The sequence below is a fragment of the Dermacentor andersoni genome, chromosome 5 (genome assembly GCF_023375885.2).
Source record: "Dermacentor andersoni chromosome 5, qqDerAnde1_hic_scaffold, whole genome shotgun sequence".
In the NCBI taxonomy this organism is placed as follows: Eukaryota; Metazoa; Arthropoda; class Arachnida; order Ixodida; family Ixodidae; genus Dermacentor; species Dermacentor andersoni.
The window spans coordinates 77139041-77163512 of NC_092818.1; the positions used below are offsets into that span (position 1 = coordinate 77139041).

Genomic DNA, 24472 nt, shown 5'->3' on the forward strand with positions numbered 1-24472 from the left:
CTAAGCAAAAAACGCGAAAGCGAAGCGCGCGAGCGTTAAAGAAGAAAGAACCGTTTGCTCACCGCAGCAAAATCATAATGCTCCCTATTGCTTCGCTAGAAAAGCAGCTCCACTACATAGTCAAACAAAAAACAAAAAAGAAAAAAAGAACGATACTCGGTTGTACATATATATGTGTACGCCTTCTACGCAGGCCCGACCAGAGAAAGGGAGATGCGTCGGAAAGATACGTGGAAGGCAGGCAGCCGGCCACGGCCACGAGTGTCTAGCCCGCGGCGTTCGATTCCACGAAGTGCGAGCTGCAACCAGTCAGCTTCACCGCGGCACACGTCCGTCCGCGCAAGCGCACGCGTGCGATTGCTATCGCCTCCTCCGCACAGCAACAGCAGCGGCGGCGGCGGCTCTCTTGACAAATGTGCGACGGCTGACCGTTAGCTGACCACGACCAAGGGTCAGTCGCGTCGCCTCCCATGGCAGGAGGACACGCGCGGGGAGGGCTTGACGCTGGCCGCAGATGCGGACCGATCTCTTGGCTGGTCACGATGTTCTATGCACCGTACGGTGCAGTGGAGGTGCCGGCAATGGACAGGAAGGAAAAAGAGAGAGCGAGAGATAAAGAAAAGAAATAAAAGAAAAGAAATGAAAGAAAAGGACCTTCAATGGACGAACGTAACTGGCCGTTCGGGTCACATTGTCTGCCGCCAACAAAGCGCAATGGCAACGTGCGCTCTGTTCGATTCGGTGGCCTGCCCTGAGCTGCTTTACGTGAATGACTGTGGATACGTCGCCGAATAGAAAGCCATTGCGATCATGTGCCAGTTCAACTGCTGGCTGACCTCACGACTGACGTTACGGGCAACTCGCAGGACACTGGCTGTCCCATGCGTATTCTTAAAGGTATTTCCCCGAAGACGTCCATCGCGCGATTAAGAGAGATCTAGCGACAAACGAAGCACTATATTAGCACTCTTTCTTACGCATTTTTAATCTTAAAGTGTCCCATGCGAGGCACCAACGAAAACTATATTGGTTCACCACTGGCGTCGGCGAAAAAAAAAATTTAAAAAAACTCACGTACGTTCAATGTTCACTTAGTATTGTTGCACATTTATGAACGCCTTTCTTTGAACTTAAGAATATGGCAATGCACCTATATGCACAGCCACGCGAGCAGCAGTCTTTAGAGTTGCTTACATTATTAACCACACCACAAAACATCAGCAAATTGTTCGCTTAACATTACGGTAGAGTGACAGCAGCGCTGCTTAATATCGGTGCATATTGCTTGTGTGCTGACACAGAGATAACTCTTTCAAACATGGTCGTTATCCAACCCCAACTTCAGAACTTTTGCTGTCTCGGCCACGGCAGTTTCTCTAATTTGCTATCGATATAAAATATATTTCAATATCATTAATCCTAATTAAAGAGAGCAACGATTCGGCAACTTTTGTACGTTATGCCTGTGACAGTTTTCTTTTCTTTCTTCTTCTAGCTAGCTCAACAGCAGCCATGGGGCACCCCATGAGTTAGAATTCCACGGTGGTGCGGGTGCGGCAAGCCGACATGAAATTTTTCTCGCAGAATTTCGCAAGGAATTCGGCGAAACGTAGCAGCATGTATTAGTCACCTCAAATATCCGTAGTTCTTATCAAGTATTGCTTACTGCTTTTGTTCAGCAATGTCTTTTCTAGCCATGGCAGTCTTACGGTAGCTTTTTAAAAGACTTCTACGTAACGAAACACATGTGATTTCGTTACTTGTACTCAATTGCATTTCTTGGCAATTTTGTAATTTAACGATTACATATTTTACTCGCTAACAGTCACGTTAGTTCAATTACATTTTTCAGTAGCGAATTGCATGTGACCAGTTGCTTTATTGGTGGGACAATCTGTGACAGGAGAGGCACCTTTTAGCACTTCTAGCTTGAACTACAGTAGCACGCCCGTGGTCGTCCAATGCGACAGCCCTGTGGATGCGTCTGTGTCGAAGTCAAAACCTGAGTTTTGCACACTTTTCTTGGCGGCGCTTTTAAGCCGCATCCATGGGCGGTAAGAGTTGCGACTCAAATCCTTACGAAGCGCAGTCTCTGATTTCTCTCAAACAGACAAGCTTATGGCCATTAAGCAAGCATGTTCCTGTCTGCCTGCATGATGCGTGACTCGCATACGATTATTTTGCGAATGTAACAGAAACACTTTTTTGATGATGATGATGATGATGTGTGTGGTTTAGTGGCGCAAGGGCCAGATATGGCCAAAGAGCGCCATGTCCGTGTTAATTAGTTTGCAGTGAGATCATGAGTACTATGAAGTTGGTGTGACGTGGCTGTAGAAGGGCCTTAAAAATGGTAGCACTAAAGTGCGTAAAATCTGTATAATAAGATTATGGCGATGACTTATGAAGTGTACTATGAACAATAAGACATATTTAAAAAGAATGATGTGATGTCTAAAGATATGTCAGGTTATATAAGATATGCTAGAGCACTACTGCCTCCTTAGAGCCCTTGAAACACAAGGGCCTGGAGGCATGTGCTATTCAAAACAATTATCGCAGCGGCATCCTCTGGAGCGAGGATGCTCTACGAATTTAATGGGCATAGAACGTGTAGAACTACATCTTTTAAGAAGTCGAGGACTGCCTTGGTGTTAAAAAGCGGTTCATGACCAAGAAACATAGCCGGGTGCAGAGGAATGTAATAACGGTATGCTAGCGGAAAATGTTTCTTTCTTTCAGGTTCAGCTTTCCGACACTCCAAGAGGACATGGAGGACGGTCAGCCTCTCACCGCATCTGCCACAGGTTGGAGGTTCACTTCCAGTAAGTAAAAAATGATGGGTACCAAATGTGTGTCCTATTCTGAGGCGACAGAATAGGACATCTGTTCGCCGAGATTTTGTTGGGGAGGGCCAAAAACCTAACTGTGGCTTAATAACGTGCAGTTTATTATTTATTTCTGCGTCCCACATGCGTTGCCAGTGGTTTCGCAGTTTCTTTCGTATGTAAGGTTTCAGATCTGTGAGAGGCACCAAAGCAGTATTATTAACAGCAGGGAGTGTAATTGACGTAGCCATCTGGTCTGCCAAAACGTTTCCTTCGATTCCCCTATGGCCGGGTACCCAGCATACGATGCTTTGCTGGTTAGATAGATAAGCTTTGCACAGGTCGGAATAGACCTCAGTAAGTACGGGATTTTTATGTTTGTAGGGTGACTTTTTTGAAGGCCGACGAATAAGCACTTATATTTTTAATTACATTACAGATTTAGCCACCTTTTCGAGGAGCGTGAACTTCTGCTGGCATCCCTTACAATTCTTGGCTTTAAGTCTGAAGGGATAAGGAATGAAGGGGGTCGGCAAGAGCTGCAGCGGGTGTTGGCTGACGAATTGAACTGACGGTGCTATTACACCACCACCGATGGCCACTTTAGGAGTTGTTGCCACCAATTCAACTACGGACGACTTTTTTTTTTTTACCTTTTGCCTACCAGGAGCGTCTTCTCCAAGCTCGAACAACAATGAAGCGCTACGATTCATAGAGGACCCACACGCGAGCATTGCGGCATTGTGCTACCGCCATGTCGTGCGTAAGGTGTTGATATGCTACATCACCGCCATTCCTTCCAACGCCCACATCGAGCGAATTTTCAGTGTAGCTGCTGATATGTCTTCAGATAAAGAGGGAATATGAGCGACGAAAATTTTGAGAAACAATTGTTTAAACAACGTGTGAACGAATGCAACGACGCACTGAAATAGACAAGCCAGCTCGTTTTGCATATTCACTGTATTCGTGCAACATTAATAAATGCTGGTAGGAAAGTAACTTGAAAGTAACCGATTACTTTTGAGTAGTTGCAGTTACTTTCGTGGGGCAGTAATTGATAACTGTAAGTAATTACATTTTTGATTGAAGTAACTATAACTGTAATCGGCTCCCTTTTTTTTCTGCAACGTGCACAAGTCTGATTTAAACAAATTATTTGGCAGTTCTCGCATGAAAAAATGTGAAATATAACAAAGCCAGTCTAGGAGGAGGACGACTTTTACTAGCTGCACATAGACTTAAACCTCTGTCATACGAGCACGCAAAAACATTCCTTCACAAGCAGTCTTTTACCAAGTTGAAAGACTTTATTGAAGAGGTGTTGCGCGGCAGACACACGGCACCGACGATCTTTTTTTGGTGTTTCCTTCTGGAGACGCTTTACGGAAAGCGTGTGGCGCTAGAGTTCGAAATAAAATCGGCCAAAATAAACTGATGCATCTAGAAATATAAAGTGAAACCTTTTTTTATTATTACACAGTTTTCAAATAAATTTACTAACACCAGATTAAGAGACGTTAATTTAAAGATCTATTGTAGTAGTTTAGAGAGCGTTCGACCTGCTTTCGAGGTCCGTTCGACCTGTTCACGAGGGCGCAGAAGAAAATGAGCATTACTGGATTTAGTATACCTCCTGCGAGACAAAATTATTTTTTGCGATGAGCCTAGGCGACAGAAAAATACGCATTAGCTTAGTTTCTTAATATATGATAATTACTGGCGCCCACTGGTTTCGAGGCTGCTCCTTTCCGGCCGTAAAGAGATCGACGAACTCCGCTTCCAGAAAATACCGTTTCTGAAAAAGATATCGCTCTCATTCGTGTGTCTGCGTCAATCTGACATTCAAACATTGCAGCTTCGGCGCAAGATTCAGAGATTGAAGTTTCCTTTTCAGCTGAAGCACGGGAAACTAGCTTTAAATCCAGATGATTATATATCGCCTCTCTTCATCAAAAAAACAAGGGATCGCCGTGCTGAGTCTTTTACCTCTTTCAGCGCCAGAACCAATGCGTTCAAATTTTCTTTTTTTCCATGCATGGTAAATGGCTGGAACGTTCTTCTATCGACATGGTTGCACAGCACTGAGATAATCGAGCAAAATGTTACATAGGACGTAGTGGTATCGTTTCTTTTTTCTTATCTGGTTTGTTAGTACCTTATGTTGAAACCTTTCTGTTTTGTTGGCACCTTGCTACCTTACGCATATGCGTCTCCATTTGCTTGACTGTCATTGGTAAGTCGTTGCTTTGCTTTTGTTGCAGTATTTTGTGCATTTCTTTACTAGTCTGATTGTATAGCCCAACCTAACTTTTGGGTGCTTGAATAGTTGGGGCGGTCTTCAGCGTTGGCATTTATTATAGAACTTGTAGGTATGTTAAAGCACCCTGTATTAATTTCTGTTTTTGTTTTCACACTTTCTGCCTTAGTTGTTGTTGCTGTGACAATACTTGGTGTTCTTGTATCGGTTCATCTGAATTACATGTATTTTTGTATTAGTTGAATGCAGTTATGCCCACTCCTGCTAGGGCCTCCTGATGTCCTGGAGTATTCTCTAAATAAATCAAAATAAAACCCTTTTTCGGGAGACGTCTTCTTGCTCAAAAGACTTTCGAGTGCGCGTGTGACATGGGTATTAGCCTCGTAAAAGCTGCCGGCGATTGCTCCGACCAGAGCCGCATATCAATTCAGGTGGCGCCAGAATACCGTCAAAGCATTTACGATTGTAAACTAACAGGAAAGACGGAGTTCAACCTGCGCGCAACAGGCTGCGCCTTCTGTCCCCCCGTTTCGCTACTCGACCGCTCGAAGCTGTGTACCGTAATCTAACACAACTCAACTCAATATTTGTGAAGAAACAAGCAACAAGAATAGTTGCCAGGGTTTTCAATCTCATCCAAAACGAATCAATCACGCCCAACCTGTCTTTCAATAGAGCCGCATCGCCTATCAGCGTCCCCATCCCTTTCCTGAAACATCTAGATCAGCTCGCCAAGGAGCTCTACAGCTTAGTAATACCAGTCGGAACTGTAAAACAGCAATACCTAGGATTTGAGCCCCAACTCGCGCGCAAGAAGCTTTAGTACCGCGGCATAAAACACTGACGCGATACGGGTCTCGAGGAAAACACCGCGGATTCACTTATCCCACGCGGTGCGCTAATGGAGCGTGCGTGTCTAATGGGCCGAAATTCCGGCATTCCTATTTTCGCGATGATTCCGGCCGCCTCACGGTCAAGTGTCATCAAGCATCCGAATGACTTTCGTCGCGTGCCCACGTGTACGGTATACGCACGGGCACAAAGACGGCGACCCTGAGCTTGCCAGGAAAGAAGCTCGCGACCCTCGGCATTGTTTACGGACGGAAAATATACCCGTTTCACCAAAACACTCCCCTCCACCCCCTCCCCACTTCCCATCTCGGCCCCCATTTCCATGCGCCTTGCGAGGGATGCGCAGTCACAAGCGCAAAATCATAGTTGTTTTCAGAGCGCACGAAGAATACAGGAAGGTGCCATTTTTTTCGACTGAGGGCCCTTCTTCGAGGAAGAAAACACGTCGTAGGAAGCGCGTGTTTCTTCGCTGACCACGTGACTACGTTTGCATACAAAAAGCAGCCGCGTTTTATGTATTTATGCATACGAACTTGCGTGGGTTATGCACAAGTATCTATAGCGGAACTTAAAATAAATTGCTCTGAAGTATTAGGTATACCACGAAGAGAGGAGACTGTTTATGATGCAGTGTGAACGGGAGCTTCACTGGTTAACGCCATAGCAAATGAGCTTTAAAAAAAGATGGAGTGCTCAATTAAAATTTAAAGAAAATGCAGGGTGATTAGAGAGTGCTTTAATCTCTTCAGAGTAGGCAATGAGAGTACATGTCATCTATGTAGCAGATATAAGTGCTCCAAGCATCACACTAGAATAAGCCCGCCTCCTGTCCCTGCTCAGTGGCACATTCTTTGCCGCTACTATATTAAGAAGTGGGCCACTGCTGGGCGCAAGTTTCCACACGGTTAGCGAAAGTGGTTTAGAAGTGAATACTCATGTCCGCACACGGGCACGTTTGGCCTGGCGCTAAGCAAGAACTTGTAATAGGTGGAGATGACTCCGGGAGATGGCGCTGGTTTCCTGGGCGAGAACTGCACTAGTGCAATTGAAACGAATGCGCCAAGGTTATGTATGTATGTATGTATGTATGTATGTATGTATGTATGTATGTATGTATGTATGTATGTATGTATGTATGTATGTATGTATGTATGTATGTATGTATGTATGTATGTATGTATGTATGTATTCATACATCATTTAACATACATCAAAATTATCCGCAGTCGTTCAACAGCAATACTACTACTACTACTACTACTACTAATAATAATAATAATAAGAAGAAGAAGAAGAAGAAGAAGAATTAAGCGTCACTGCACTTACGTTTTAACACGATATCATGCCAATCGCTTCCCCTACGGAAAGTTGATGCAAAATATATGCAAGGTGAACGTAAATTATTCACAAAATAACAATCGTCATTGCCAAAAAAAATTCATCTGAATTTGAGTTGAATTTGATAATGTCAACCCTGCATAAGACGTTTCGGCTCTCTTGTGTCATTCCGTATCAAGCCAAACGTGGCGCAAATTTCTATGCGTTATGTGCATTTGCGCATAATACACCGCCTTATCAGCCGTTATCCGAACTCGGTTAGCGGGACTTACTCCTAACCGTGTCTTTTCGAGAAGTTATTCTTTTGCAATTGTTTCGTGGTTTCCACGTTATTCTTTCGACGTTAGGAAGCAACTGAACCTCGCTTAGCGTTGCTTTTGGTAAACTATGCTAAACGTGATTATCGTTTTGTTTTTGTGTCTTTTGGTGCAGTTCACTTCTTTCGACCATGAAAAATGTCCAGCGCCTACAGCGTTTCTGAAATGTCTGCTGACAGCGGTGGGTCAAGTATATGCAGCTATTTATCGGTGCCGACATGTCAATTAAATATGGCATAAATATGCATGCACAACTATCAGCAATAATTTTAACTTGGTTACTATCAATTCTCACTGAGAGTTGATAGTAACTATACGAACTGTCTATCGACTACAAGGGCCCCAGTGAAGTGGACAAATGCCAACATTATACTAATCCACAAAATGGGAGACAAAGAACTGCAAAATTATAGGCCCATTAGCTTACTTCCAGTATTACATGAAATATTCGCCAAGATAATTTCCAATAGAATAAGGGCAACACTTCGCAGGCGCTAGTTGGAATCTGTTGTCGCAGGACATGAGGTAATTGGAGATCGGAGGGAGAGTCCTTCGTCCTGCAGTCTACATAATATAGGTTGATGACGATGGCTATCAACTATTTGTTGAAGTAAGTATGTTAAGGAGCTATTGCTTATAACGATATTTTACGATGCAGTGATAACCCTGTTGTAGCAAACGGTCATACATATAGCACCGGGTTTTTGATAATAGCCATTTTCAACGCATTAACTTGTATGCAAGATATGCAATCTAGAGTTCCAACCGCTTCATTGCGAGCACTGTTCTGAGACGGTCGAAACCAGTACTACAAATGTAGTCAGTGCAGAATGATCTTATCCACTTACTGCGTAAAAACGTGTCTTTCAAAACTCTTTAGAACGCATACCGTACATAAATACAGAGCCAGAGCTCATCACCAGGCACTGTATACACATGGTCTCAATGCTGCAGAAATGTTCATTTACCCCATTTCATGACGGTATATGCAGGTAGCGTTAAATATTGTTTAACTGGAGAGGTTGGAAACCTTACACTTGGGGCTACTTCTCTTCTGTGCGAAATATAGCAAATAAATAAATATGATAATAAAAACAACACTTTAGCATACGCAAACACACACGCAAGAGCGAAAGAAAAAAACAGACGAAACATAACGACGAAGGCGAGCCATTGCACAAGATCGTCCCTAGTAATTCAATTACACGTCTGCATTTATAAAAAATATTAGACAGAACCCATCTCCCAATGCATGCCCAATTTAATGCGATTAGCGTTGAAGCAATGCAGCGACACACCGTATTGCCATTACCAAAAGGCGTCATGTATGAGGCGTGTAATCAGCCGGGTTCCTTTCTTGCCCTTCCCACTAAACACGCCGCACCATCTAGCGGCAGCGCCATGAAGTCCGAGCATGGCACCTGTGTGAATATATATTAGGACAAGAAATTGTTTTTATTTATCCGGTGTTGTGCAGAATCTGAACATATATGTCACGGGTTCCATTCCACCCAGCACTGGAAAGATATTAAAACATTCTTTTGTCACTAAAGAGGCCACGCATACGCAGTAATCCAAGTTGACGTGAAAAGTGTCCATTGATGAGCCATTGAAGGCTCATTGAACCTGTCAGAGGTACAATCATTACTTTGGTACTTCCACTGGTATACTTCCGCAACCAGCATCAGCTTTGACGGCCCGCGCTTATTATGAGTAATCGTTACCACAATGTTGCCGTACCACAATGGAATGTTAATAGACTCCGAAATAAATTCAGCTAAGTTTCGCAAACTACTTGCTCAACTTTCCTGATTTATGTATACAGGAGGCAGGCACGCAAGAAAGCTTTCAGCTTCAGTTCACTGTCAGTTCCGTAAGCAACGATTAGGTCTGTACAGGAAGTATGCAGACAAGGGTGCGAAAGTCAAGGACTGGAACGAGACCCTCGGTTAAAAAATATTGGTGTACAAAACGTGGGTTTAACCGAGCAAAATTAAAAAGTACAAGGTAAAGAAATTAACGCACAAAATGCATTACATTGGTAAAAAAATATGAGCAAATAAGTACGTATATTAAAAAGCATAACTATACAGCAGAACACATTATCGAGCATGAAACTACTTATACAAAATGAAACATTTCAATTCTTGTTTGAATGCAATCAAAGATGGTTGAGGTTTAAGTGAATGTGGTAGTCATTCCATATTTTTAACGCTGAAAACGAGGATGTCATTTTTCCATAGTTCGTGTTACATTTAGGTAGTAAAAATTTTAAATAATGTGCAAACCTAGTGCAGTTGGCATTATTGAGTAATATGCAGTCTATAGATTTAGCAGCAAGCTGTTTGTTAGGCAATTTAAAAAAGAGGATACTAATGTACTTTAAATGTTCACCTCTTTGAATACGTGATATATAAATTATCGCATCCAGTTATCAACAACACAGCGATGTTATGCGCGAGAAAAGACGTACCATACCATATATGACACACTCGAGCGACTCAGATACCGGAGTTAGTCGCCTGGAAAATCTCATCTGAAAATACATCTCTGACGGTGAGCAGCCGTTATCTGCAAGCTTCTAGTACAATTTCTGTAGACAGTTTGCTCAATGTGTTTAGCATCTTGAACTCACTTGTACTGGCCAGCGGGGACTTCGATGCATATAACGTTACCTAGGGTAGCGAACATAGTAATGCTTTCGGACACTTTTGTCCAGTGCACGCAGCCGGGAAGTGTAATTAAAAAGTGTTAAATGACAGCTCTCCGACATTTCTGTGTGGGTATCGCTATTTTAGATGTACAGTCGTTACGCTCTGCTCACAAGACCTCCTTGGTGGCGCTGAATGAGCAACGAATGTAGAAGCGCATGGCAGCGAAGATTTCTCAGTTTTGGTTAAACATTCGCTGCCGCGTCGTGCAGAGACGCGGTGTGGCTGTAGCAATTAAATCAAACGTAAAATTCGCCATTTTAGACAGCAATGCGTATGGCGTAAACTTACATTTTATGAAAGAAGCATACTTTTGGGTGGTGTGTGCCGACCACCGAATCCGCCCCCCCCCCCTCCAATACCTCCAAGTTATGCACGATTACATTTCACAGCGCACTAACTCACGTTTCAATTTAATAATACCAGGTGATTTCAATTTACCAGGAATCAATTGTACTAATCTTTCGCACAACAGCACTGACGCGAAAAGTGCTGAGTCACTGTTATTTATGTCATTTACTTTCTCTTTAGACCAGATAGTCTCCGAACCGACTACAATAGCTGGTTCGTCATGTACATGTACTTGATCTGATGTTCGTAAGTAGTTTATCTCAAAATAACACATTACACACTGAAAATGGCATTTCGGACAATAAAATCATTGTATTCTCCTGCCCAATTTTACGAAACCGTCAACACGATAAGCCATCGGTTGCTGTTATCACGGATTACTCAAGAGCAGACGACAATGCTATTTCTCAATATTTGAACGCCTGCTTTCTACAATTTTCGTTACTTGAAGCAGCAGAAGCTTGATGTGGGCGAGTTGGTTTTTGCATACTTGAAGAGCGCTACGAAGACGCGGACTAAAAGAGGAACATGTACGACGGACAAGGCGCTTTGACGACACGTTCAACAAGCGCCTTGTCCGTCGTACATGTTCCTCTTTTAGCCCGCGTCTTCGTAGCGCTCTTTAAGTTTCATTACTTCATGACGTAAATGAGTTATGGTTACGTCTTAAGTAAACTGTATATTTTTGTGAAGAAAACTACATTCTCTCCAGGAAGAAACGGATTAGCAGAGAACATCCTCGGGTATCGCGCGAAATAATACACTTAAAACGGAAAATTAAAAGGAAGCGCAAAAAGAAAATCGCATGTGACCTACAAAATCTAGTAGGTACGCAACAAGAGCCAAACATCCAAGGAACGTTTTTTCGCTGTTGCTCTACCTTCTTACATGAAGATTTAACACAAAAATTCTGGCGCTATACCTACCGAGGGAACGGCACACCGCATCGCAGATTACTGTTTCGAACGAAGCTGTTGTTCAGCTTGACGTCATAGCAAGCAAATGCATTTGCTTTTTCAATCTGTATTTACCATAACTGCTTTTAACGGCGGCCCTTCTCCACGTTATCCGTTCGGCAATCTCCAATGCCTGAAATAGATATCGACCAAGAAGGAATTTTTCGACTCTTGCAGAAGCTGTGTGTAAAAAAAACCTGTGGTCCCAACCTCATAACAAACGCATTTTTGCAAAAAGACACAGTTTGGATGTCAAAGTACTTGCACGTAATTTGCAGGCAATCTTTGGAAACTTCAGTATTACCTGACGACTGGTGAATGGCCAAGGTAATACATGTGCACAAATCTGGCTCTAAACTCGACGTAAATAACCATAGAGCTGTTTCATTGACATGCGGGTGCATTAAATTGTTTGAACATGTCATGTATAAGGCCATAATATTGCATTTAGAGAATAATAACCTACTACACAGCCGACGGCATGGTTTCTGCTCAGGTTTATCTACTGTTACTCAGTTAGCTGAGATAACCCATGATATAGCTGCCGCAATAAATAACAGAAGCCAAATGGACGCCATTTTCTTTGATTTTTCAAAAGCCTTTGATGTAGTTCCCCATCCAGACCTCTTGCCATTGTATTAGACGAGAAAACAGTTTCATGGATAAAAAAAACTATCTCGAAAATAGAAGGAAATGCGTAGCTTTGAACGATAGTATGTCTGATTGCCTTAACTATTTTGTCTGGTGTGCCACAAAGTTCAGTTTTTACGCCCCCTCCTATTCCCGATCTACATCAATAATACTTAGTCATGCGTTCAGCCGCTTATTCAAATGCGCTTATTTGCCGATGATTGCGTAGTGTATACACAATAATATATAGTAGAGAGGATCAAGTAAAACTAAACGATTCGTTAGCTTCAATACAAAATTGGCGCAACAAATGGGGGATGAAATTAAATCTCAGGAAACGTTCAATTCCCTAGCAGCCCGTAACAGTAGTCAGTAAAACCGAACATCACAATGTTGTTCACATGTACTGGTAGAGGCTGTAAATGCGAACACTAGGCTGCGCAGATATTTAGCTTTTTCCCAGAGTTCGTGTTCCGTAGAATCTTGTGGCCGAGTGTACCACACTATTCACGTCCGATACACTAGTGCGTCTTGCACCAAAACGACGTGACCAATGTGGCCGTCACTAACTTTAAAAGAATGTGCGCTTGACGATATGTAAATAATAATGTAAAAGTCGCAAAATAAAGGGAAGAAAGGTCAAGCTCCCGCTGTGTACTTACATAAAGCTGCCGCAGAAAGAATCATTAGTTTGTTAACAACAACGTTCCTATATTTTTAAGTCGATTCAATGTCCGAAAGCTTTTTATCACGAGAAGTATAATGTGTTCCAAAGTCACTTCAAATTGAACTGGCCATTCTTTCGTTTATTTTTTTCCAGCTCGCACTGACTTTCGGCAATATGAACATTTTATTCAACGCGAAAGTGATCGGTGCTAAAACTACGAAGGCAAGAGGACGAGAATATGACCGCTGGTGATTCATTATTGGCAACTGTTTTAATACAAACGCACACATTGTATTTAATGAAACATGTCATCCTCAAGGTTCCCCGTGTACCTGCTCGGGACTCAGCTTAATGTGTACCGCAACTTGTGCTCGCCTTGCCTCTGTACCCTCGGTAAACCCCGGAGCATAAGGGGACCTCGTTTACTCTCGTTAGATCCCCTCGCCCTTCATTTTCCCAACTTGTAACGTTTTTTATAATACTTTTTTATTACTATACTCTGGGTAAACAAGTCGTCTTCACCATTATAAGGTGACTAAACCTTTCTTTTATTTTCATTTCGTTATAAGAAGGACGTCTTGCGTGTGAACTTTCCGAACAACTCTCCTTTCCACTTTACTTAGCGAGACACGCGTATGTCCGGCTAGACAGAGGGGAAATGGGACTTGTGCAGAAAACAACGGGGGACAGGGGAACGCCGAAAAACATTTGAGGCGGTTATAGGCAAAACTTTGACAATGAAATTTTCCCAGGCGAAAACCCTTCATCCCAGACGACGCGAGGATTTTTCGTGTTCATGTATGTACCTTCAAGGCTCACTTTGCACAAGCACACGGCCCCTATACAGGCTCTTCGCTGGTTCCACTTCTGGCGGCCACGTCGACGTAATATTACAACTGCTCAAAGCCGCCCGAGTCTTCCGAACAATGAACGTGACGAAAGCTTGAACCGAGAGAAAAAAAGAAAACGGGGGATGGAAGAGGAGAGAGTGGGGTGTATGGGGGAGAGCTGGCGGTGAAGAGCTGGTTCCCTCTGAAAAGGAATCAGGAACAGAGTCCGTTCACAAAGCATGTTGTATGCGGTCATCCGAAATCTGTATGTGGTGAAAATGTCGAGTTGGAATAAAGGGCTTTTTCACCTGGCTTGCTACATACCCACACGCATAAGCCAGACGTTACGCAGCTACACTTTTGCCCCTGTGTAAGGTGAAAACGACGGCCGAGTGGCGCTTTTTACTGCCTTTCCAGTGTTGATACATGTTGAATAGACTCCATTATGAAGTCCCGAACAATGCCGGCTTCCTGCGCAAGAAAGTGAGGAAGGACTTGCGTTCACCCAGGTACATAAATCCCCATTTGCATGAGTGCAGCAGCCAGGTTGAGCGCGTTATGCACACGCCAGAACAATTAACGCTTGCAAAGACGCTGTAAGCGGCTTATACCGGTATCGTATTTCTGGTGCACCATGTCATCGCAATCAAAAAGAAAAACTTCATTATTAAAAAAATGAGAAGCTGCTTTTCACTTGCATATCGTGCTTCGGAAAGTTCGAGTACTGTTGTCCTTCAGGTTTCAATTTTCACAGGTAACTCAGAAAGATACGGTCAGTTGTCACCTTATTTTACAAACCATGCAGTTTTTCATCCAAACTGGGCACGTCGAATCTCTGTCACTTGATTTTGATTTCCTTGAGAGTGCGAAATATGCTTTGTGTTGTAACCAAACCTTTGCAGATGCCGATGAAAACGCCACATCGCAGTTTGGTGTAGATGCTTGAACGTCAGAAAATTTTTCTTTTACTGGGTAACAGGAATTAGGCTGCATGAGCAACTGAACCCCATTGTTTTTATATATTTTTACATTATACGGACTCTATGGTTCTATTGGACATATTATTATGTGCGGCCGGATTTTGTTCCATCAAAGTTTCATTTGATATAACCTTGTCACCGTAGTATGAAGCAAGCACTACACAAGGGTTAAGAGATTCGTTTATCATATTCAAAGCCAGGACTCCACAGATGCAATATATTGTATCTGTGAAGACGTGGCTTTGAATCATATGAGACTTGAACTGCCATGAAGACGATCATACTGTAGTGATCGTGGTATATAGTTCGACGCATGGTGCTCCCGCAACCCAACGGAGCACTAAACAATATTAGACCGCTGCCCGCAAGCTCGTGTCGCCCTGGCTGAAGAACCCGAAAATCCGGCTCTCCAAGTTCAGGATAAGAATCAATTAGTATTTCTCGGTATATACTGTGACGCGATATGTCATGAGACATGCCCGTCCAACCAGCAACGCTATACTGATGTCGCGGACGTCCGTCTCCACAATCTCATAGGAGGCTTCATCACGGCGCTCCTGGTCACCTTCAAGTGGACCTGGCCTGGCAGCTCCTCAGAAACATCATTGACAATATCCTTCGCTCTTGCACGACACTCAAGCTGAGTGCAGCCTGAAGGAAGGAAGGAAATCAACTTTACTCAAGCTCCTGCAGGCCACGATAGCTTTGGGCTCTCATGGAGTGGGCGTCTCCCACGACGGAACCGGGAGGTTGAGTTTCCTGGCGGTGTCGTGGACCTGCTGGACGGCCCAGAGTTGGGGAGCGAGTTCTTCGCTCCGGATTGCTTCTTCAAACTTGCACTTGTCCGGTTCGGAGTTTATGTGAGCTTGCAAGCACGGCCAGAGTAAATGATAGACGTTAAGGGATGTATTGCAAATGGTGCAATAAGACTTGTCGTAGAGCTCAGGCATGTAATGATGTAGTCTGTTTTGCGTGGGGTATGTGTCTGTTTGTAGCATTCCGAGTGTAACCGCTTGAGCTCGAGTGAGCGTGCGGTGTGGCGTGCTATACCCTCTACGTTGTAGGTAGTAGTGTTTATTGATTTCATTCTATGTAGTGGGGGCGTCTTTGTTCTCCTAGTGGTCGGGTGAAGCCGCGCGGTCTGCAAGCGCGCGCCTGAAAATCCCAGACTAATGACCTCACAGAACAACTAAAACATACGCTCAGGCGTTCGTGTGATCGGTCCGTCATATTGCCTAATCTGTTGCACATACCAAGGAATTTAGGACATTGCCCCTTCGACAATATACCAAGGAATTTAGGACATTGCCCCTTCGACAATCTCTTAAACTTCGCCGCAACCCATCAGAGTACCTCAAAGATCAACATAGTTTCAACAAGTTTTGGTTAGTGCCGTGTTAAGGGCAATTTCTTTGAATAACACTCATTTAGGACAATTAGTCGGCACTTGCCGTATAGCAGCGTTTTCGTCAGGATCCAACCACTGCAGCAGTGAAGTTCGGTTAAGTGCCGTAAAGGCGAAGTTATTAGAAGAAAGTACCTTCTCAACGCTGTTATTTGGAACTTTTTGAAACCATATATACTTTTTTTAAATGTTGACCTCTGAGCTATGCTGATGTACTACGGTGACGTTCAACAGATTTCCCAAGGGGCAATGTATGAAATTCCTGCAAATGGTTGCGTTATTGCGAAAAGCTTGTGTAAATACAATTTTACCATGCGCATTTTGCATTACAGTATAAACGAACGTATAACGTACACAGATACTGCATTGTGGTCTTCCGTACAAAGCGATTGCCCGAGTCAATGAATAAGATTAGCGTAATCATAAGGCAGGAAACCGGACACGAACATACTATAGACAGAACTTGCGGACCGCACGTGATTATAAAAGCAATAATAACAGCAGCTATACATGTAACTTATAACAAAGCAGCCATAACGAGAGTCTCCTAAAAACACTATATTAAACCTGACCTTCATAGAGAAATAAAACAAGAAAGTAACACAAAACACGTTTCCCTCAGAAACAAACTGCTATATAATACAGGCTAAAGTTACCTGGTATAGAGACCACGTCTTCGTTATATTCACGTAAATGTTGCGGGGTGAATGATATAAATTAAGTTAGAGGTTAGCTTACAATATAATTTGTTAGGACCTTTGGCAAATAAAATTGACACTTACTGCGAATCAGACCTCACTGGCGTCACTAAGAATAGAAGTTGTGAACGTGTCAGGTGGCGCTATTCACAAGTTTGAAAAAGAAGATGACCGCATGACTGAAATGTTCTCTAATCTCCCGCTTCGTTCGTAACGTCACCTATATATATGCTATTTTATGTAGCGTTTGATGACCTCCGAAAACAAATTGAGAAATTAAGTTCAGTACCTACAAAGCTTCAGCATTTTATGAATATCTTGCAACGTTTGAACATATTCCAGCATCAAGGCACCTTTGAAATGTAACCTTGACGTTGAAGCTACAGAAAACAGAGACCTGAATGTGCCACGTATTGCGATTTCTGTGCTGCACATTTACATGGTTTTCCTATTGTTGAATGCGTTGCGAATTCTCGACATATACTCAGAGATCGTATTAAAAGGAAACTGTGTTAAATAACTTAATAAGTTGCTGCTCGTTTACATGCATGCACCTTGCGGGGGGAATTTAACAGTGCCACATATACATGCTCATAACTATAATAACATGGTTTTCAGACCTATAAGTGTCCGTTTTTCAACCAAAATATATCACCGTGTGTCTACTTTACAGACTGACGTTGATGCCAGGGAAGTGACTATTCAGCAATGAACGTACTTAAGCGACGCACATACAAAGAACAGCAGCTGAATTCCCACACCTTTTTCGTAAGGGCTGTTGGCCAATGCAAGGCTACCTTCAGAGTAGTGGCTAGCTTGTTGGCACGAACACATACTTAAGCAAACAGCGCAAATAACGGGACACATAAAAGGGGCATACGGCACATGCGCTGACTTCCAACAAGTATGTTTATCGCGCGAGCGAGGAATATATAGGCAGACAAGCAAGAGTGAAAATAGCGTGAAAAACATGAAAACAATTGCTTGAGATTGCTGGTAGGCGGGGATGGGTTAAATTTGCAGCTACGCGATTTCCTTGCGTAATAAGTGGATCGATGGTGAACTGATGCATGAAGGGATACGTTGAATGATGGCAAATGCCTCGATAATTTCACGCGTTTGCTGGTCAGCGTGCTTTTAGAAAAATCAGCATGCTATTTCAGAAAGCTCACTGTGATCTAAAAGCACGCTGACCAGCGCACGCGTGGAATTATCGAGGCAAGTGCCCTCATACAACGTGGTCCTTCATACATCAGTTCACCATCGATCCAGTTATTAGACAAGGAAATAGCGTATCTACAAATTTAACACATCTCTGCCCGCCTGCAAGGCTGCCTTCGCTAACCGTATTCTGAGACATCACTATTGGTTGACATCTGTCCTTAAGAACAGTTCTAGCGTAAGCACATTTCGTGAATACGGGCCCTAACAGCACGACGCCCATATGCATACAGTTGTGAAGTCATTCCAACAAGCCGATTCGATCTGGAAATATTGTATATGCACTTGCACAGTGCGTGTACAGCAAGACCACAACTAAATTCTTGGGTTTTACGTGCCAAAACCACGATCATCAGTGATTATGAGGCAGGCCGTAATGGGTGACTCCAGATTAATTTCGACTATTCGGGGTTCTTTAACGTATGTCACCCCAATTTACGGAACACGGACGTTCTTGCATTTCGCCCCCATTGAAATGCGGCCGCCGCGGCAGGGATTCTATCTTGCGACCTCACTCTTAGCAGCGCAACACCACAACCGCTAAACCACTACGGCAGGTAAGCACAGCGAGAAGCGAAATACATTCAAACGAATTAAGAAGCACTCTTATTGGTTCATCTCGCGTTGAGATGACCGCGTGCGTGACAAGCCCATCTTAGGAAACTATTTGGTAGATCAGTACAACCTAAACCAAGCGTTAACTTATTTGTGTTGCCTTCAACTTCAAACTTTTCTGGAATCTGTGTTTGATATGTCAAACAGTAGCGTCCCTGACCAGCATGAAGGGATGATGGATTTATCCCATGCAAGTAATTGAAGCTAACGGTGAACAAACTACACAAGTCCGTCCTACTTGAATCCTCGATGCAGTCGAGGAGATATCATTCGCACCTTACCGGTTGCATCTCGTGTTTGTCGAGGTAAACCTCTTAGGACTTTATCATAAGTGCGTGATGACTTTGCGATAACGTACTAACCACCGTGACACCATTGCACGTGTATAAGGCCATTTAGGTGGTTAATCTCGGTGATGACATTACCATACATTGCCCTCGGCTCCGCATTATTTCGGGCGAATCAAGAGCAAAGCACTTCAGTCAATGTGAAATGAACTAAGGAAATATTGCTCATGCGCCTTCAGTCGGGTTGGTTAATATTCTTTCTATTACTCACGCTACAGGAGCGCGCAAAGCGCGAGAATTCCAGTGCTTACGAACTGCTAGTCTAGAATATAAAGTATACCTGAATTATGTCGCAAGTCACCGCACACACAGCACGTACACAAATCACCTTGGTAGGTACCGCATGACCTTGAATGAAGTACTGCAGCGGCTATGGCAGTATAGTGCTCAAATGACGGACCCAAGGTTTGGTCGCAGCGTAGAAGGGAGTCAAATCACGCATCGCTAGCAGCTTGCACCTGGACGAATCTTCCTCGGCAAGGCGAGGCGTATACGTGAAAGATAAGAGCACACCCACCTGGACACGGTAAAGTATTCGAGCCGCGCCGTTGTCACGTTCGCAGTCACGGCTGAACCCCAGGGAGCCAGCTCGTGGGTGTGAACTGCGGGGGGAGTTGGCGATTGCCGCCCGTGGCCAAGACGCTCTGCCAACTCAGCAGTGCCGCGAAGCGCTGCTGTGGCCCACGTCAGTAGCCAAGGCCGCAGATGAAGACAGCAGGGATCTCCCGGAGCAGCCGGGTGGCAGCGCCGACCGGACCGATAAGGCAGAACGCATCGCGTTCGTCACGCGTTGCACGCCGCGTTCTTTCTGGGGTCCGCCCTGCGCCTTCCGGTAGAGCACCGCAGCCGGAACCCGGAACACCCCGACAGGCTCCCGCAGATGTCAGGCCTGTTCGCGTAGGCGGTCGCGGGTCGCAGGCGAAACGCCCGCTCACCCCTTTTTCCTGTTCTTGCGCTTTCCTTGGTTCCAGAGCAGAGAGCCCCGCAAAAGCGCAAACACGCTGCCCTTTCGTGCTGTCAAGCGGTGCCTTCTCACCCGAAACGATGACCCGTATGGTCCGCGGAAACCGGCTCACTTTCCTTCTGCTTGGTTCAGTTTCGACAATTTTTTTCTTCTTCTTATTTCGGCGGTATCTCCGAAGAATAGGCGGTTTTTGACGAAACGCCCTCACCACACGCTTGTGCGTCAGCTCCCTGCATGTCCCATACGTGCTCCTTCCGCGGTATACACATATATATACATATGCATATATGTAAGGCATGCGGACGACTCGGGAAGCTGGGCGATGAGATATGGCGCGTCTGTAATGTGCTGCGGATTGTGAGACGGCTCTTTTCTTGCGGACGTAGGGGGGTGGACTCGATTGTGAGCAGAAACTGGCGCATTTTTCACTCTTTCGCTCCCCCGCAAGACGGCACGCATGCGCCTTCTGCTGCTGCTGCCGTGCGTTGAAGAGTTCGGCGGAGGCATTTATCATTTGCGGCCCAGGTGGAATGTGACAATAGCCACCGAAGGGAGGAAACCGCACCCGTTTTGCACGAAGGTGTCTTTGACCTTGCATGGAACATTTATCGTTGCGGCTTCAGGCGCCCATATGCAATATGTTAGTCTGCATGAGCCGATGTCTGCATGAGCAAACAAAACGCACGCTTAGTGCTTCAGAAGAACAAGCTGTTAAATGTTGGAAAGCAAGGAATCCTTGAACACTGCCCTTGCCTATACTCACATCTTTCTGAATGAGCTTGTGTGATACGTGCTTATCTTGCCTGCGTCACAAAGTGCACAACTGCACTCGAAGTGAGATAAAGTGAACGCTTAAAAGTCCCGCCGCCGAAACAGGTACGGAGAAACGATAATTGGAAGCCATCTTTCGCTGATTATAGAGTACTTCAAGAGTTGAAACAACGCATTATGCCAGAAATACACGTTGAATCGCACGTCAGAAACAACATAAAGAAACAGTGCCTTCATCCCTGAAATCTGGTGACACAGAAGTGTGTGCTAGAAATTCGAGAACACCTGAGCAATTATTATGAGTTGTGAATGAGACAGTACTGTCCAATATAACGCCGTTGAGCGGTCCTTCGAGTTAGGAACACCTCATGGGCAAGCGAGCGCATTAAGACACTTGACCAACGCCTAGATAGCACAAGGCCGGTGCACTTCGATCCATGACGTCATGCTACCTTCCCCGACTGCCATAAAATCTAATACAATGCTACCAGGTAAATTCGCGGTGATTTTGACGTGACCGCTTTCGTCACGCCGGGCTTCTCAATGGAAATTTCGGTCCAAAGAGCATAATGTCAAAGCAGAATGCACAGGCCTGCTATTTAGAAGAAGCTGGTTTAGTCCAGTGGGAAAGATACCGGCTTCTGAGCGTGGTATCGTAGGGTTCGAAATTAACTACCAACACCGTTTTTTCTTTTGGTATATTGTATTTCTTAATACATAAATCCCGTTATAGCGATTACCGAGGTGAAGTTAGAGCGCAGGGGAGAGCTTGCGCGGCTAACACAGGCTTCCGAGAGCGAGGGTGACGTGATCTCGCGTTGATGCTCTCTCCCCTCACACGACACCTGGCGCGCCTGCAGCGTGGCAGTAGGTTTTCTCTTTCGCCCACTCTGCTCCGTCGAGGCGTGCGCGTGACGTTGCGTTGCAGCCAATGGGAATTTAGGTGCAGTTTCGCTGGTACAGACGCCGGCTTTTCGCTCAACGGTTCATTTGATGCTTTCGCATTAAAAATACGACCATACATACAAAGCAATATAACCAATGCAAGCTGCTTCCCGACCTTCCACCTGTTCAAGGTGTTTGCTATATAAAATTGCATACCAACCCTTCCTGTCATAACCAGTTACGTACTCGTCTATGAACATGTTTGATTATTTAGAGCCCATGTACCGCGCTGCATAACGCAGTTTCTCGTCGTTCGGAAGCCGCAAAGCGCGTTAATCTTCGTTTAGCACCGCTTACACCCATGATTACAAGGGGTCATAAGCAGGCGACTATCGCCTCACGGCCCATCTGCGTGGACCGCGATAGGGAGGAGGAGCCCCTCATACTTCAATGGGCCCCTGCCGCTGCCAGCAGGGCGCCACCGGCCACGCGCGTCACCCATGACTCGCCACGCAGCGCAAACACCAAACGAAGCAGATCGATGCTACGTGTTTGCCTGTTTACCAATCACAACGCCCTCAGGAGTTGCGCCTCCAGTCGAGCGGATGCAGAAGACGCGTGCGTCCAGCAGCAGACGCTCATTTCCTGGCTGGTGTTGCTCCCCTCCACCTCGCGGGTGCCCCGCACAAAGCTACTGGCCGGGCTATCCCTTGCAGTGGATAGCAGTGGCAACCCGGGAATCTAGCATTCAACTACACCCCCACCCCCCCGTCTACAACCCCCTTCCCACAACCTCAGGCGACTCGATCACAAAGGTACAATTTATTGCCCCCAGGAAACAAACAACGGATCGCGATTTGGACAGCAACCTAAAGGCAGGGATGCAGGCACAGGGGGTAATGCTGTAGACCCCGGATGAAGGGGGCAGGAGGTCGCAATGAGCCGAGCGAAGCAAGGAGCCACAGCGCGCGCCGCGCAGGCGGCAGAGGCTGCGGCGGGTAGCGGACAAAGACGCCTCGGCCGGCGACTGGTCAGTCGGCAGCGCCGGGGCCTTTATCATGCGAGCGCGCGCGCGCGCTCTGATGCGAGGCGCTACCAGCGAAATCCCTCTGGTCAGGCGCGAGCGAGGTGACTCAGCGAGGCGGCCCATTAATCACCAGCCGCGGCTCCAAGAGGGCCGCGAGCCGAAACAAGGCGGCGTCGGCGGGGGGGTTCGGCCTTAAACACAAATAAACGTCCCGGGGACGCGTCGATGAGGGACGTCTAGCTCGACGACCTCCCTCCTGCTCCCGTCACTCGGCACGTGCTGCCCGGACTTCTCTGTGGCGGGCCACTTGATGACTATCCGCTGGGTGACCAGCAAGGGTGGCCAAGCTCAGCGCTGCCCCCGCTGCAATGCTACCCTGCCTCGTGGAAACTGACGGCACTGAAGTCCGCGTTTACAATATTTCTCATGCGCCACTTGTACACGCATACATGTTGGAGAACAAGTTTGGTGTCTACATACTCAAGACGAAAATGGGCGTGGGAGCGATAGTCGAGTAGTATTCATCCATCCATTTGTTCATTCATAACAGAAATAGGCAAAAAGAAACACCTTCAAATTCCTGCAAGGCGAGGAGGAGGAATGAACGTTTATTGTGAGAAATAGCGAGAAAGTGTTCATTCTTCGCCCTAGGTTGGCGGCTCTCTTAGTCCAGAAAGCCGTTGGCTAATGCCGCAGCACGGGCCCTGTCCACCAGACTTCGCTGATCTTCCAGGCTATGTGCCTTTAACATTGTCTCTCAAGTTTCTTCGATGGCTTGTAGCGGTTCTGAGGCACCATCTTGACTATTTTTCTCGCGGTGAGAGCACACCAACACCATGTGATGGAGGGTGTCTGATACATAACAATACCGGCATAGATATGAGAATTTGGTGGGGCGCATCCACTGCATAATAATTCCATGTACATACGTATTGGTTTGTAGTCTGCGGAGGGCGGTGGCTTCTTCCTTGCTTAATTTTGGATGGGCTCTAAGAGGATATTGTCTTCTTTCCAGTCGGTGATATTGCAATATTACGGCGTAGTTGATGGGAATGTCCTCCACCCTAGTCGCTTTGCGGAGACCACGCGGCAGGAAATCCCGGCTGGTATGCTCTCGGGCGACAGCATGTGCTGCTTCGTTTCCTGCCAGGTGTTCGTGGCCTGGGGTCCATGCGACGTAGGTTTCGGGTAGTTCTTGGCGTCTTGTTATCTCATTTAGAATCTTCACTGCTGCGGCAGGAATTCGGCCTTTTTGTAGGTTTCTACATGCCGTATGCGAGTCGCTCAAGATGATTGCTCTGTCTTTGCATGTGGCGATGCCGAGGACGATGGCCACTTCCTCCGCCGTTTCTGGATTTCGTTTCTGGATGGTGGCAGCGACTAGCTCATTCCCTTGGTTGTTTGTCACAGTAATTGCGTATGCTCCTTTACTTAGGTATTTTGCCGCATCTGTATATATCGTGTTGGGGTTCTTTGAGTATTCCTTGCTGAGTGCTCTAACTCTAGCTTGTCTTCTGTCTTTACGGTGTGTTCCGTGCATGTTGCGAGGTAATGGAGCGACTGAGATAGTGTCACGAAGAAGCGGCGACAATCGGCCTTTCGCGTCTGAGTCTGCTATGAAATTTTCGTTGTATGCCAATTTGCGAAGTACTGCTCTGCCTGTTTGAGACAGGTTAAAGCGTTCCGGCTGGCTGGCTCTGTGCGCTTCGCTCATTTCTTTCCAGGTGTTACGGAGGCCAAGGTTCAGCAGCGTCGTGGTTGAAGTCGTACTGGGAAGTCCTAGTGCGCTCTTGATTGCTTTTCTGATGACGATGCTAAG

General features: G+C 45.5%; 1 long non-coding RNA gene across 4 annotated transcripts in view; it reads right to left on the bottom strand.

Annotated features, from left to right (window-relative positions):
* LOC129385012 (uncharacterized) overlaps positions 1-24472 on the bottom strand; it is a 159485-nt gene that overhangs the window by 92272 nt on the left and 42741 nt on the right. Inside the window, exon 1 of one of the 4 annotated variants that reach the window (XR_011894755.1) lies at positions 19524-20544. The exons of 2 other annotated variants lie outside the window; for them this stretch is intronic. This is a non-coding gene — a long non-coding RNA (uncharacterized lncRNA). Of the gene's footprint in view, positions 1-19523; positions 20545-24472 lie in introns of those variants that run through there. One more of the 4 variants, XR_011894753.1, reaches the window with a different exon arrangement.